Below are 13,662 nucleotides of genomic sequence, written 5' to 3' on the forward strand. Positions count from 1 at the left end.
GCTTCTGGACTGCGGGAGTCTCTCACTGTTCAGGGAGAGTGGGGAGATTCTGGACTGCGGGTGTCTCTCACTGTCCAGTAAGAGGGGTGGTGGGGGGGGATTCTGGACTGCGGGAGTTTCTCACTGTCCAGGGAGACGCCGGAGATTCTGTACTGCGGGAGTCTCTCACTGTCCAGGGAGAGGGGGGGTGATTCTGGACTGCGGGAGTCTCTCACTGTCCAGGGAGAGGGGGGAGATTCTGGACTGCGGGAGTCTCTCACTGTCCAGGGAGAGGGGGGAGATTCGGTACTGCGGGAGTCTCTCACTGTCCAGGGAGAGGAGCGGGGGGGGGGCGGATTCTAGACTGCAGGAGTCTTTCACTGTCCAGTGAAGGGGGGGGGTTGGTTCTGTACTTTGGTAGACACTCACTGTCCAGTGAGGCGGGGGAGGGGGGCATTCTGGACTGCGGGAGTCTCTCACTGTCTAGTGAGAGGGGGGGGTGGACTCTGGACTGCGGGAGTCTCTCACTGTCTAGTGAGAGGGGGGGGGGGTGGACTCTGGACTGCGGGAGTCTCTCACTGTCCAGTGAGTGCGGGGGGGGGGGGGGATTCTGGACTTCGGGAGTCTCTCACTGTAAAGTGAGGGAGGGGGAGGGGGATTCTGGACTGCGGGATTCTCTCACTGTCCAGGAGGGGGGGGGGTGATTCTGGACTGCGGGAGTGTCTCACTGTCCAGTGAGAGGGGGGGGGAGATTCTGGACTGCGGGAGTCTCTCACTGTCCAGTGAGGGGGTGGTGTGATTCTGGTCTGCGGGAGTCTCTCACTGTCCAGTGAGAGGGGGGAGATTCTGGACTGCGGGAGTCTCTCACTGTCCTGTCGGGGGGGGGGGGGTGATTCTGGACTGCGGGAGTGTCTCACTGTCCAGTGAGATGGGGGGCGGGGGTCTGGACTGCGGGAGTCTCTCACTGTCCAGTCAGGGGGGGCGGGGTGGATCCTGGTCTGCGGGAGACTCTCACTGTCCAGTGAGGGCGGGGGGGGGGGGGAGATTGTGGACTGCGAGAGTCTCTCATTGTCCAGTGAGAGGGGGAGGGGGGGATTCTGGACTGCGGGAGTCTCTCACTGTCTAGTGAGAGGCGGGGTGTGGGGTGGACTCTGGACTGCGGGAGTCTCTCACTGTCCAGTGAGAGCGGGGGGGGAGGTGGACTCTGGACTGCGGGAGTCTCTCAATGTCCAGTCAGGGGGGAGGTGGGGATTCTAGTCTGCGGGAGTCTCTCACTGTCCAGTGAGGGGGGGGGGGGGCGGTGGATTCTGGACTGCGGGAGTCTCTCACTTTCCAGGGAGAGGGGGAAGATGCTGTACTGCGGGAATCTCTCACCGTCCAGGGAGAGGGGGGGGGGGGCGGATTCTAGACTGCAGGAATCTCTCACTGTCCAGTGAGGGGGGGGGGGTTCTGGACAGAGAAAGTCTCTCACTGTCCTGTCGGGGTGGGGGGGGGGGGGGGGGGAAGGGGGGGGGGTGAAACTGGTCTGCGGGAGTCTCCAGCTGTCCCGAGAGAGGGGGTGAGATTGTGGACGGCGGAAGTCTCTCACTGTCCAGTTAGGGGGCAGGGGGGATTCTGGGCTGCGCGAGTCTCTCACTGTCCAGTGAGGGGCGAGGGGAGATTGTGGACTGCGGGAGTCTCCCACTGTCCAGTGAGGGGGAGGGGGGGATTCTGGACTGCGGGAGTCTCACGCTGTCCAGTGAGGGGGAGGGGGGTTTTCTGGACTGCGGGTGTCTCTCAAGTCCAGGGAGAGGGGGGAGATTCTGGACTGCGGGAGTCTCTCACTGTGCAGTGAGAGGGGGGGATTCTGGTCTGCGGGGGTCTCTCACTGTCCAGTGAGGGGGGGGGGGGGTCTGACCTGCGGGAGTCTCTCAATGTCCAGTGAGGGGCGGGAGATTCTGGTCTGCGGCAGTCTCTCACTGTCCAGTGAGGTGGGGGGGAGATTCTGGACTGCTGGAGTCTCTCACTGTCCGGAGGGGGGGGGGGGGGGTGGGCGAGGGTGGGGGGGGTAGGGATTCTGGACTGCGGGAGTTTCTCACTGTCCAGGGAGAGGCCGGAGATTCTGTACTGCGGGAGTCTCTCACTGTCCAGGGAGAGGGGGGAGATTCTGTACTGCGGGAGTCTCTCACTGTCCAGTGAGAGGGGGGCGATTCTGGACTGCGGGAGTGTCTCACTGTCCTGTGAGGCGGGGGGGGGTGGGTGATTCTGGACTGCGGGTGTCTCTCACTGTCCAAAGAGAGGGGGGATTCTGGTCTGCGGGAGTCTCTCACTGTCTAGCGAGGGAGGGGGGCGGATTGTGGACTGCGGAATGCTCTCACTGTCCAGTGAGGGGGGGGGGGGCGCGGATTGTGGACTGCTGGAGTCTCTCACTGTCCAGTGAAAGGGGGGCGGGATTCTGGACTGCGGGAGTCTCTCACTGTCCAGTGAGAGGGAGGATATTCTGGACTGCGGGAGCCTCTCACTGTCCAGTGAGGGAGGTGGGGGGGGGGGGGAGATTACGGACTGCGGGAGTCTCTCACTGTCTAGTGAGAGGGGGGGGGGGGGATTCTGGACTGCGGGAGTATCTCACTCTCCTGTGAGGGGGCGGGGTGATTCTGGAGTGCGAGAGTCTCTCACTGTCCAGAGAGAGGGGGGATTCTGGACTGCGGGAGTCTCTCACTGTCTAGTCAGAAGGGCAGATTCTAGACTGCGGGAGTCTCTCACTGTCCAGTGAGAGGGTGGGGGAGGGGGATTCTGGACTGCGGGAGACACTCACTGTCCAGTCGGGGGGTGGGGGGGGGGGCGGAGGATTCTGGTCCGCGGGAGTCTCTCACTGTCCAGGGAGAGGGGGGAGATTCTGAACTGCGGGAGTCTCTCACTGTCTAGTCAGAGGGGCAGATTCTAGACTGCGGGAGTCTCTCACTGTCCAGTGAGAGGGTGGGGTGGGGTGGGGATTCTGGACTGCGGGAGACACTCACTGTCCAGAGAGGGGGGAGGGCGGGGCGGGAGATTGTGGACTGCGAGAGTCTCTCATTGTCCAGTGAGAGGGGGAGGGGGGGATTCTGGACTGCGGAGGTCTCTCACTGTCAGAGAGGGGGGGGGGGGGGATTCTGGACTGCGCGAGTCTCTCACTGTCTAGTGAGAGGGGGGCGGGGGGGACTCTGAACTGCGGGTGTCTCTCACTGTCTAGAGGGAGGGGGGGGGGGGAGAATCTGGACTGCGGGAGTCTCTCGCTGTCCAGTGAGGGGGGGGGGGCGAGATTCTGGTCTGCGGGAGTCTCTCACTGTCCAGTGAGGGGGGGGGGGGCGAGATTCTGGTCTGCGGGAGTGTCTCACTGTCCTGTGAAGGGGGGGGGGGTTATTCTGGACTGCGGGTGTCTCTCACTGTCCAGAGTGAGGGGGGGATTCTGGTCTGCGGGAGTCTCTAACTGTCCAGAGAGATGGGGGAGATTCTGGACTGCGGGAGTCTCTCGCTGTCTCGTGAGACGCGGGGATTCTGGACTGCGGGAGTCTCTCACTGTCTAGTGAGAGGGTGGAGGGGGGGGGGATTCTGGACTGCGGGGGACACTCACTGTCCAGTGAGGGGCGGGGGGGGGGGGGGGGGAGATGGTGGACTGCGTGAGTCGCTCATTGTCCAGTGAGAGGGGGGTGGGGGGGGGGTGGTGGATCCTGGCCTGAGGGAGTCTCTCACTGTCTAGTGACAGGGGGGTGTGGACTCTGGACTGCGGGAGTCTCTCACTGTCCAGTGAGGCGGGGGGGGGGGGGGATTCTGGACTGCGGGAGTCTCTCACTGTCCAGGGAGGGGGTGGTGGTGATTCTGGACTGCGGGAGTGTCTCACTGTCCAGTGAGAGGGAGGATATTCTGGACTGCGGGAGCCTCTCACTGTCCAGTGAGGGAGGTGGGGGGGAGATTACGGACTGCGGGAGTGTCTCACTGTCCAGTGAGGGGGGGGGGGGTGATTCTGGACTGCGGGAATCTCTCACTGTTCAGGGAGGGGCGGGTGGGTATTCTGGACTGCGGGAGTCTCTCACTGTCCAGGGAGAGGGGGGAGATTCTGTACAGCGGTAGTCTCTCACTGTCCAGTGAGGGGGGGGGGTGATTCTGGACTGCGGGAGTGTCTCACTGTCCAGTGAGATGGGGTGCGGGGGTCTGGACTGCGGGAGACTCTCACTGTCCAGTGAGGGGGGGGGGTGGATCCTGGTCTGCGTGAGACTCTCACTGTCCAGTGAGGGGGGGGGGGGGGAGATTGTGGACTGCGAGAGTCTCTCATTGTCCAGTGAGAGGGGGAGGGGGGGATTCTGGACTGCGGGAGTCTCTCACTGTCTAGTGAGAGGCGGGGGGTGGGGTGGACTCTGGACTGCGGGAGTCTCTCACTGTCCAGTGAGAGCGGGGGGGGGAGGTGGACTCTGGACTGCGGGAGTCTCTCAATGTCCAGTCAGGGGGGAGGTGGGGATTCTATTCTGCGGGAGTCTCTCACAGTCCAGTGAGGGGGGGGGGGGCGGTGGATTCTGGACTGCGGGAGTCTCTCACTGTCCAGGGAGAGGGGGAAGATGCTGTACTGCGGGAGCCTCTCACTGTCCAGGGAGAGGGAGGGAGATTCGGTACTGCGGGAATCTCTCACTGTCCAGGGAGAGGAGGGGGGGGGGGGGCGGCGGATTCTAGACTGCAGGAATCTCTCACTGTCCAGTGAGGAGGGGGGGGGGGTTCTGGACTGAGAAAGTCTCTCACTGTCCTGTCGGGGTGGGGGGGTGGGGGGTGAAACTGGTCTGCGGGAGTGCCCAGCTGTCCCGAGAGAGGGGGGAGATTCTGGACTGCGGGAGTCTCTCACTGTCCAGGGAGAGGGGGGAGGGGGGGAGATTATGGACTGCGGAAGTCTCTCACTGTCCAGTTAGGGGGCAGGGGGGATTCTGGGCTGCGCGAGTCTCTCACCGTCCAGTGAGGGTGGGCGTCCAGGACTGCGGTAGTCTCTCACTGTCCAGTGAGGGGCGGGGGGAGATTCTGTACTGCGGGAGTCTCCCACTGTCCAGTGAGGTGGAGGGGGGGATTCTGGACTGCGGGTGTCTCACGCTGTCCAGTGAGGGGGAGGGGGGGTTTCTGGACTGCGGGACTCTCTCACTGTCCAGGGAGAGGGGGTGATTCTGTACTGCGGGTGTCTCTCAAGTCCAGGGAGAGGGGGGAGTTTCTGGACTGCGGGAGTCTCTCACTGTCCAGTGAGGGGGGGGGGGATTCTGGTGTGCGGGGGTCTCTCACTGTCCAGTGAGGGGGGGGGGGTCTGACCTGCGGGAGTCTCTCAATGTCCAGTGAGGGGCGGGGGATTCTGGTCTGCGGGAGTCTCTCACTGTCCAGTGAGGGGGGGGGGGGAGATTCTGGACTGCTGGAGTCTCTCACTGTCCAGAGAGGGGGGGGCGAGGGGGGGGGGGTAGGGATTCTGGACTGCGGGAGTTTCTCACTGTCCAGGGAGAGGCCGGAGATTCTGTACTGCGGGAGTCTCTCACTGTCCAGGGAGAGGGGGGAGATTCTGTACTGCGGGAGCCTCTCACTGTCCAGTGAGAGGGGGGCGATTCTGGACTGCGGGAGTGTCTCACTGTCCTGTGAGGCGGGGGGGGGATGATTCTGGACTGCGGGTGTCTCTCACTGTCCAAAGAGAGGGGGGGATTCTGGTCTGCAGGAGTCTCTCACTGTCTAGCGAGGAGGGGGGGGCGGATTGTGGACTGCGGAATGCTCTCACTGTGCAGTGAGGGGGGGGGGCGCGGATTGTGGACTGCTGGAGTCTCTCACTGTCCAGTGAAAGGGGGGCGGGATTCTGGACTGCGGGAGTCTCTCACTGTCCAGTGAGAGGGAGGATATTCTGGACTGCGGGAGTCTCTCACTGTCCAGTGAGGCGGGGGGGGGGGGGAGATTACGGACTGCGGGAGTGTCTCACTGTCCAGTGAGGGGGGGGGGTGATTCTGGACTGCGGGAATCTCTCACTGTTCAGGGAGGGGGGGAGGGGGGGATTCTGGACTGCGGGAGCCTCTCACTGTCCAGGGAGAGGGGGGGGGCGAGGGGGGGGGGGGAGCTTCTGGACTGCGGGAGTCTCTCACTGTTCAGGGAGAGGGGGGGAGATTCTGGACTGCGGGAGTAACTCACTGTCCAGTGAGGGGGGGGTGGATTCTGGACTGCGGGAGATTCTCACTGTCCAGGGAGAGGCCGGAGATTCTGTACTGCGGGAGTCTCTCAATGTCCAGGGAGAGGGGGGGGGGCGATTCTGTACTGCTGGAGTCTCTCACTGTCCAGGGAGTGGGGGGAGATTCTGTACTGCGGGAGTCTCTCACTGTCCAGTGTGGGGGGGGGGGGGGGGCGAGCGGGGGCGGGGGGGGGGGCTTCTGGACTGCGGGAGTCTCTCACTGTTCAGGGAGAGTGGGGACATTCTGGACTGCGGGAGTCTCTCACTGTCCAGTGAGGGGGGCGGGGGGGATTCTGGACTGCGGGAGTTTCTCACTGTCCAGGGAGAGGCCGGAGTTTCTGTACTGAACGGGAGTCTCTCACTGTCCAGGGAGAGGGGGGAGATTCTGGACTGCGGGTGTCTCTCACTGTCCAGTAAGAGGGGTGGTGGGGGGGATTCTGGACTGCGGGAGTTTCTCACTGTCCAGGGAGACGCCGGAGATTCTGTACTGCGGGAGTCTCTCACTGTCCAGGGAGAGGGGGGGTGATTCTGGACTGCGGGAGTCTCTCACTGTCCAGGGAGAGGGGGGAGATTCTGGACTGCGGGAGTCTCTCACTGTCCAGGGAGAGGGGGGAGATTCGGTACTGCGGGAGTCTCTCACTGTCCAGGGAGAGGAGGGGGGGGGGGCGGATTCTAGACTGCAGGAGTCTCTCACTGTCCAGTGAAGGGGGGGGGGGGGTTGGTTCTGTACTTTGGTAGACACTCACTGTCCAGTGAGGCGGGGGGGGGGGGGGAGATTGTGGACTGCGAGAGTCTCTCATTGTCCAGTGAGAGGGGGAGGGGGGCATTCTGGACTGCGGGAGTCTCTCACTGTCTAGTGAGAGGGGGGGGGTGGACTCTGGACTGCGGGAGTCTCTCACTGTCCAGTGAGTGCGGGGGGGGGGGGGGGATTCTGGACTTCGGGAGTCTCTCACTGTAAAGTGAGGGAGGGGGAGGGGGATTCTGGACTGCGGGATTCTCTCACTGTCCAGGGAGGGGGGGATGATTCTGCACTGCGGGAGTTTCTCACTGTCCAGTGAGAGGGGGGGGGGGGGAGATTCTGGACTGCGGGAGTCTCTCACTGTCCAGTGAGGGGGTGGTGTGATTCTGGTCTGCGGGAGGCTCTCACTGTCCAGTGAGAGGGGGGAGATTCTGGACTGCGGGAGTCTCTCACTGTCCTGTCGGGGGTGGGGGGTGATTCTGGACTGCGGGAGTGTCTCACTGTCCAGTGAGATGGGGGGCGGGGGTCTGGACTGCGGGAGTCTCTCACTGTCCAGTCAGGGGGGGGTGGATCCTGGTCTGCGGGAGACTCTCACTGTCCAGTGAGGGCGGGGGGGGGGGGGGAGATTGTGGACTGCGAGAGTCTCTCATTGTCCAGTGAGAGGGGGAGGGGGGGATTCTGGACTGCGGGAGTCTCTCACTGTCTAGTGAGAGGCGGGGGGTGGGGTGGACTCTGGACTGCGGGAGTCTCTCACTGTCCAGTGAGAGCGGGGGGGGAGGTGGACTCTGGACTGCGGGAGTCTCTCAATGTCCAGTCAGGGGGGAGGTGGGGATTCTAGTCTGCGGGAGTCTCTCACTGTCCAGTGAGGGGGGGGGCGGTGGATTCTGGACTGCGGGAGTCTCTCACTGTCCAGGGAGAGGGGGAAGATGCTGTACTGCGGGAGCCTCTCACTGTCCAGGGAGAGGGGGGGGGGTGATTCTGGACTGCGGGAGTCTCTCACTGTCCTGTGAAGGGGGGGGGGGCGTGATTCTGGTCTGCGGGAGTCTCTCACTGTCCAGGGAGATGCCGGAGATTCTGTACTGCGGGAGTCTCTCACTGTCCAGGGAGAGGAGGAGATTCTGTACTGCGGGAGTGTCTCACTGTCCAGTGAGAGGGGGGGAGGGAGATTGTGGACTGCAGGAGTCACTTACTGTCCAGTGAGGGGGGGGGGCGATTGTGGACTGCGGGAGTCTCTCACTGTCCAGTGAGGGAGGGGGGCGGATTGTGGACTGCGGAAGTCTCTCACTGTCCAGTGAGGGGGGGGGGGGGCGCGGATTGTGGACTGCGGGAGTCTCTCACTCTCCAGTGAAAGGGGGCGGGATTCAGGACTACGGGAGTCTCTCACTGTCCAGGGAGAGCGGGGAGATTGTGGACTGCGGGAATTTCTCACTGTCCAGTAAGAGGGGGTGTGTGGATTCTGGACTGCGGGAGTCGCTCACTGTCCAGTGAGGGGCGGGGGGCGGATTCTGGACTGCGGGAGTCTCTCACTGTCCAGTGAGGAGGGGGGGGGGATCCAGGGACAGGGGGGAGATTCTGTACTGCGCGAGTCTCTCAGGTCCAGGGAGAGGGGCGGGGGGGGGGGGGGGACTCTGGACTGCGGGAGTCTCTCACTGTCTAGTGAGAGGGGGGGGGGGGGGGATTCTGGACTGCGGGAGTATCTCACTCTCCTGTGAGGGGGCGGGGTGATTCTGGAGTGCGAGAGTCTCTCACTGTCCAGAGAGAGGGGGGGATTCTGGACTGCGGGAGTCTCTCACTGTCTAGTCAGAAGGGCAGATTCTAGACTGCGGGAGTCTCTCACTGTCCAGTGAGAGGGTGGGGGAGGGGGATTCTGGACTGCGGGAGACACTCACTGTCCAGTCGGGGGGTGGGGGGGGGGGGGGGGCGGAGGATTCTGGTCCGCGGGAGTCTCTCACTGTCCAGGGAGAGGGGGGAGATTCTGAACTGCGGGAGTCTCTCACTGTCTAGTCAGAGGGGCAGATTCTAGACTGCGGGAGTCTCTCACTGTCCAGTGAGAGGGTGGGGTGGGGTGGGGATTCTGGACTGCGGGAGACACTCACTGTCCAGAGAGGGGGGAGGGCGGGGCGGGAGATTGTGGACTGCGAGAGTCTCTCATTGTCCAGTGAGAGGGGGAGGGGGGGATTCTGGACTGCGGAGGTCTCTCACTGTCAGAGAGGGGGCGGGGGGGGGATTCTGGACTGCGCGAGTCTCTCACTGTCTAGTGAGAGGGGGGGGGGACTCTGAACTGCGGGTGTCTCTCACTGTCTAGTGAGAGGGGGGGGGGAGAATCTGGACTGCGGGAGTCTCTCGCTGTCCAGTGAGGGGGGGGGGGCGAGATTCTGGTCTGCGGGAGTCTCTCACTGTCCAGTGAGGGGGGGGGGCGAGATTCTGGTCTGCGGGAGTGTCTCACTGTCCTGTGAGGGGGGGGGGGGGGTTATTCTGGACTGCGGGTGTCTCTCACTGTCCAGAGTGAGGGGGGGATTCTGGTCTGCGGGAGTCTCTAACTGTCCAGGGAGATGGGGGAGATTCTGGACTGCGGGAGTCTCTCGCTGTCTCGTGAGACGCGGGGATTCTGGACTGCGGGAGTCTCTCACTGTCTAGTGAGAGGGTGGAGGGGGGGGGGGGATTCTGGACTGCGGGGGACACTCACTGTCCAGTGAGGGGCGGGGGGGGGGGGGGAGATGGTGGACTGCGTGAGTCGCTCATTGTCCAGTGAGAGGGGGGTGGGGGGGGGGTGGTGGATCCTGGCCTGAGGGAGTCTCTCACTGTCTAGTGACAGGGGGGTGTGGACTCTGGACTGCGGGAGTCTCTCACTGTCCAGTGAGGCGGGGGGGGGGGGGATTCTGGACTGCGGGAGTCTCTCACTGTCCAGGGAGGGGGTGGTGGTGATTCTGGACTGCGGGAGTGTCTCACTGTCCAGTGAGAGGGGGGGGGGGAGATTCTGGACTGCGGGAGTCTCTCACTGTCCAGTGAGGGGGGGGGGTGATTCTGGTCTGCGGGAGTCTCTCACTGTCCAGTGAGAGGGAGGATATTCTGGACTGCGGGAATCTCTCACTGCCCAGTGAGGGGGGGGGGGGGTGATTACGGACTGCGAGCGTGTCTCACTGACCAGTGAGGGGGGGGGGGGGGTGATTCTGGACTGCGGGAGTCTCTCACTGTCCAGGTTTAGGGGGGAGATTCTGGACTGCGGGAGTCTCTCACTGTCCAGTGAGGGGTTCGGGAGGGAGATTGTGGACTGCGGGAGTCTCTTACTGTCCAGTGAGGGGGGGCGATTGTGGACTGCGGGAGTCTCTCACTGTCCAGTGAGGGAGGGGGGCGGATTGTGGACTGCGGAAGTCTCTCACTGTCCAGTGAGGGGGGGGGGGTGGGGGTGCGGATTGTGGACTGCGGGAGTCTCTCACTGTCCAGTGAAAGGGGGGGCGGGATTCTGGACTGCGGGAGTCTCTCACTGTCCAGGGAGAGGGGGGAGATTTTGGACTGCGGGAATTTCTCACTGTCCAGTAAGAGGGGGGGTGTGGATTCTGGACTGCGGGAGTCTCTCACTGTCCAGTGAGGTGGGGGCTGGGGGAGATTCTGGACTGCGGGAGTCGCTCACTGTCCAGGGAAAAGGGGGAGATTCTGGACTGCGGGTGTCTCAATGTCCAGTGAGAGGGGGTGTGTGGATTCTGGACTGAGGGAGTCTCTCACTATCCAGTGAGGGGGGCGGGGGGCGATGCTGGACTGCGGGAGTCTCTCACTGTCCAGGGACAGGGGGGAGATTCTGTAATGCGGGAGTCTCTCACTGTCCAGGGAGAGGGGGGAGATACTGGACTGCGGGAGTCTCTTACTGTCCAGGGAGAGAGGGGGTGATTATGGACTGCGGGAGTCTCTCACTGTCCAGTGAGGAGGGCGGGGGTCGATTCTGGACTGCGGGAGTCGCTCACTGTCCAGTGAGGGGGGGGGGGGGGGGGGTTCTGGATTGCGGGTGTCTCTCACTGTCCAGTGAGGAGGGGGAGGGATTCAGGGACAGGGGGGAGATTCTGTACTGCGGGAGTCTCTCGAGTCCAGGGAGAGGGGGGGGGGGGGGGGACTCTGGACTGCGGGAGTCTCTCACTGTCTAGTGAGAGGGGGGGGGTGGGATTCTGGACTGCGGGAGTATCTCACTCTCCTGTGAGGGGGGGGGGTGATTCTGGAGTGCGGGAGTCTCTCACTGTCCAGAGAGAGGGGGGGATTCTAGACTGCGGGAGTCTCTCACTGTCTAGTCTGAGGGGCAGATTCTAGACTGCGGGAGTCTCTCACTGTCCAGTGAGAGGGTGGGGGGAGGGGAATTCTAGTTTGCGGGAGACAATCACTGTCCAGTCGGGGGGGGGGGGGGGAGATTGTTGGCTGCGAGAGTCTCTCACTGTCCAGTGAGTGGGGGAGGGGGGGAACTGGACTGCGGAAGTCTCTCACTGTCAGTGAGAGGGGGGGATTATGGACTGCGCGAGTCTCTCACTGTCTAGTGAGAGGGGGGGGCACGCTGGACTGCGGGAGTCTCTCACTGTCCAGTGAGAGGGGGGGGTGAGATTCTGGATGCGGGTGTCTCTCACTGTCCAGTGAGGGGGGTGGGCGAGATTCTGGACTGCGGGAGTGTCTCACTGTCCTGTGAGGGGTGGGAGGGGGGGGGGTGATTCTGGACTGCGGTAGTCTCTCACTGTCCAGAGAGAGGGGGGATTCTGGTCTGCGGGAGTGTCTCACTGTCTAGTGAGGGAGGGGGCGGATTGTGGACTGCGGAAGGCTCTCACTGTCCAGTGAGGGGGGGGCGGATTCTGGACTGCGGGAGTCTCTCACTGTCCAGTGAGAGGAGGATATTCTGGTCTGCGGGAGTCTCTCACTGTCCAGTGAGAGGGGGGCGATTCTGGACTGCGGGAATGTCTCACTGTCTAGTGAGGGAGGGGGCGGATTGTGGACTGCGGAAGTCTCTCACTGTCCAGTGAAAGGGGGCGGGATTCTGGGCTGCGGGAGTCTCTCACTGTCCAGTGAGGGGGGGGGGGGGGCGGATTGTGGACTGCGGGAGTCTCTCACTGTCCAGTGAAAGGGGGGCGGGATTCTGGACTGCGGGAGTCTCTCACTGTCCAGTGAGAGGGAGGATACACTGGACTGCGGGAGTCTCTCACTGTCCAGTGAGGGGGGGGGGGTGATTACCGACTGCGGGAGTCTCTCACTGTCCAGTGAGGGGGGGGGGCGGATTGTGAACTGCGGGAGTCTCTCACTGTCCAGTGAGGGAGGGGGGCGGATGTGGAATGCGGAAGTCTCTCACTGTCCAGTGAGGGGGGGGGGCGGATTGTGGACTGCGGGAGTCTCTCACTGTCCAGTGAAGGGGGGGCGGGATTCTGGACTGCGGGAGTCTCTCACTGTCCAGGGAGAGGGGGGAGATTGTGGACTGCGGGAGTCTCTCACTGTCCAGTGGGGGGGGGGGGTGATTCTGGACTGCGGGAGTGTCTCACTGCCCAGTGAGAGGGGGGGATTCTGGTCTGCGGGGGTCTCTCACTGTCCAGTGAGGGGGGCGGGGGGGATGGGGTCTGGACGGCAGGAATCTCTCACTGTCCAGTGAGGAGGGGGGCGTTCTGGACTGAGAAAGTCTCTCACTGTCGGGTCGGGGGGGGGGGGGGTGAAACTGGTCTGCGGGAGTCTCCAGCTGTCCCGAGAGAGGGGGAGATTCTGGACTGCGGGAGTCTCTCAATGTCCAGAGAGAGGAGGGGGGGGGGGGGGGGGAGATTGTGGACTGCGAGACTCACTCACATTCCAGTGAGAGGGGGAGGGGGGATTCTGGACTGCGGGAGTCTCTCACTGTCCAGTGAGAGGGGAGGGTGGACTCTAGACTGCGGGAGTCTCTCATTGTCTAGTGAGAGGGGTGGTGGGGGGGGGGGGTGATTCTGGACTGCGGGAGTCTCTCACTGTCCAGTGAGGGAGGGGGGCGGATTGTGGACTGCGGAAGTCTCTCACTGTCCAGTGAAAGGGGGGCGGGATTCTGGACTGCGGGAGTCTCTCACTGTCCAGGGAGAGGGGGGGAGATTGTGGACTGCGGGAATTTCTCACTGTCCAGTAAGAGGGGGTGTGTGGATTCTGGACTGCGGGAGTCGCGCACTGTCCAGTGAGGGGCGGGGGGCGTTTTCTGGACTGCGGGAGTCTCTCACTGTCCAGTGAGGAGGGGGGGGGATCCAGGGACAGGGGGGAGATTCTGTACTGCGGGAGTCTCTCACTGTCTAGTGAGAGGGGGGGGGGGGATTCTGGACTGCGGGGTATCTCACTCTCCTGTGAGGGGGGGGGGGTGATTCTGGAGTGCGGGAGTCTCTCACTGTCCAGAGAGAGGGGGGGATTCTGGACTGCGGGAGTCTCTCACTGTCTAGTGAGAGGGGGGGGGGGATTCTGGACTGCGGGGTATCTCACTCTCCTGTGAGGGGGGGGGGGTGATTCTGGAGTGCGGGAGTCTCTCACTGTCCAGAGAGTGGGGGGGGATTCTGGACTGCGGGAGTCTCTCACTGTCTAGTCAGAAGGGCAGATTCTAGACTGCGGGAGTCTCTCACTGTCCAGTGAAAGGGTGGGGGGAGGGGGATTCTGGACTGCGGGAGACACTCACTGTCCAGGGAGAGGGGGGGAGATTCTGAACTGCGGGAGTCTCTCACTGTCTCGTCAGAGGGGCAGATTCTAGACTGCGGGAGTCTCTCACTGTCCAGTGAGAGGGTGGGGTGGGGGTGGGGATTCT

This window comes from Scyliorhinus torazame, chromosome 17, assembly GCF_047496885.1.
Source record: "Scyliorhinus torazame isolate Kashiwa2021f chromosome 17, sScyTor2.1, whole genome shotgun sequence".
Lineage (NCBI taxonomy): Eukaryota > Metazoa > Chordata > Chondrichthyes > Carcharhiniformes > Scyliorhinidae > Scyliorhinus > Scyliorhinus torazame.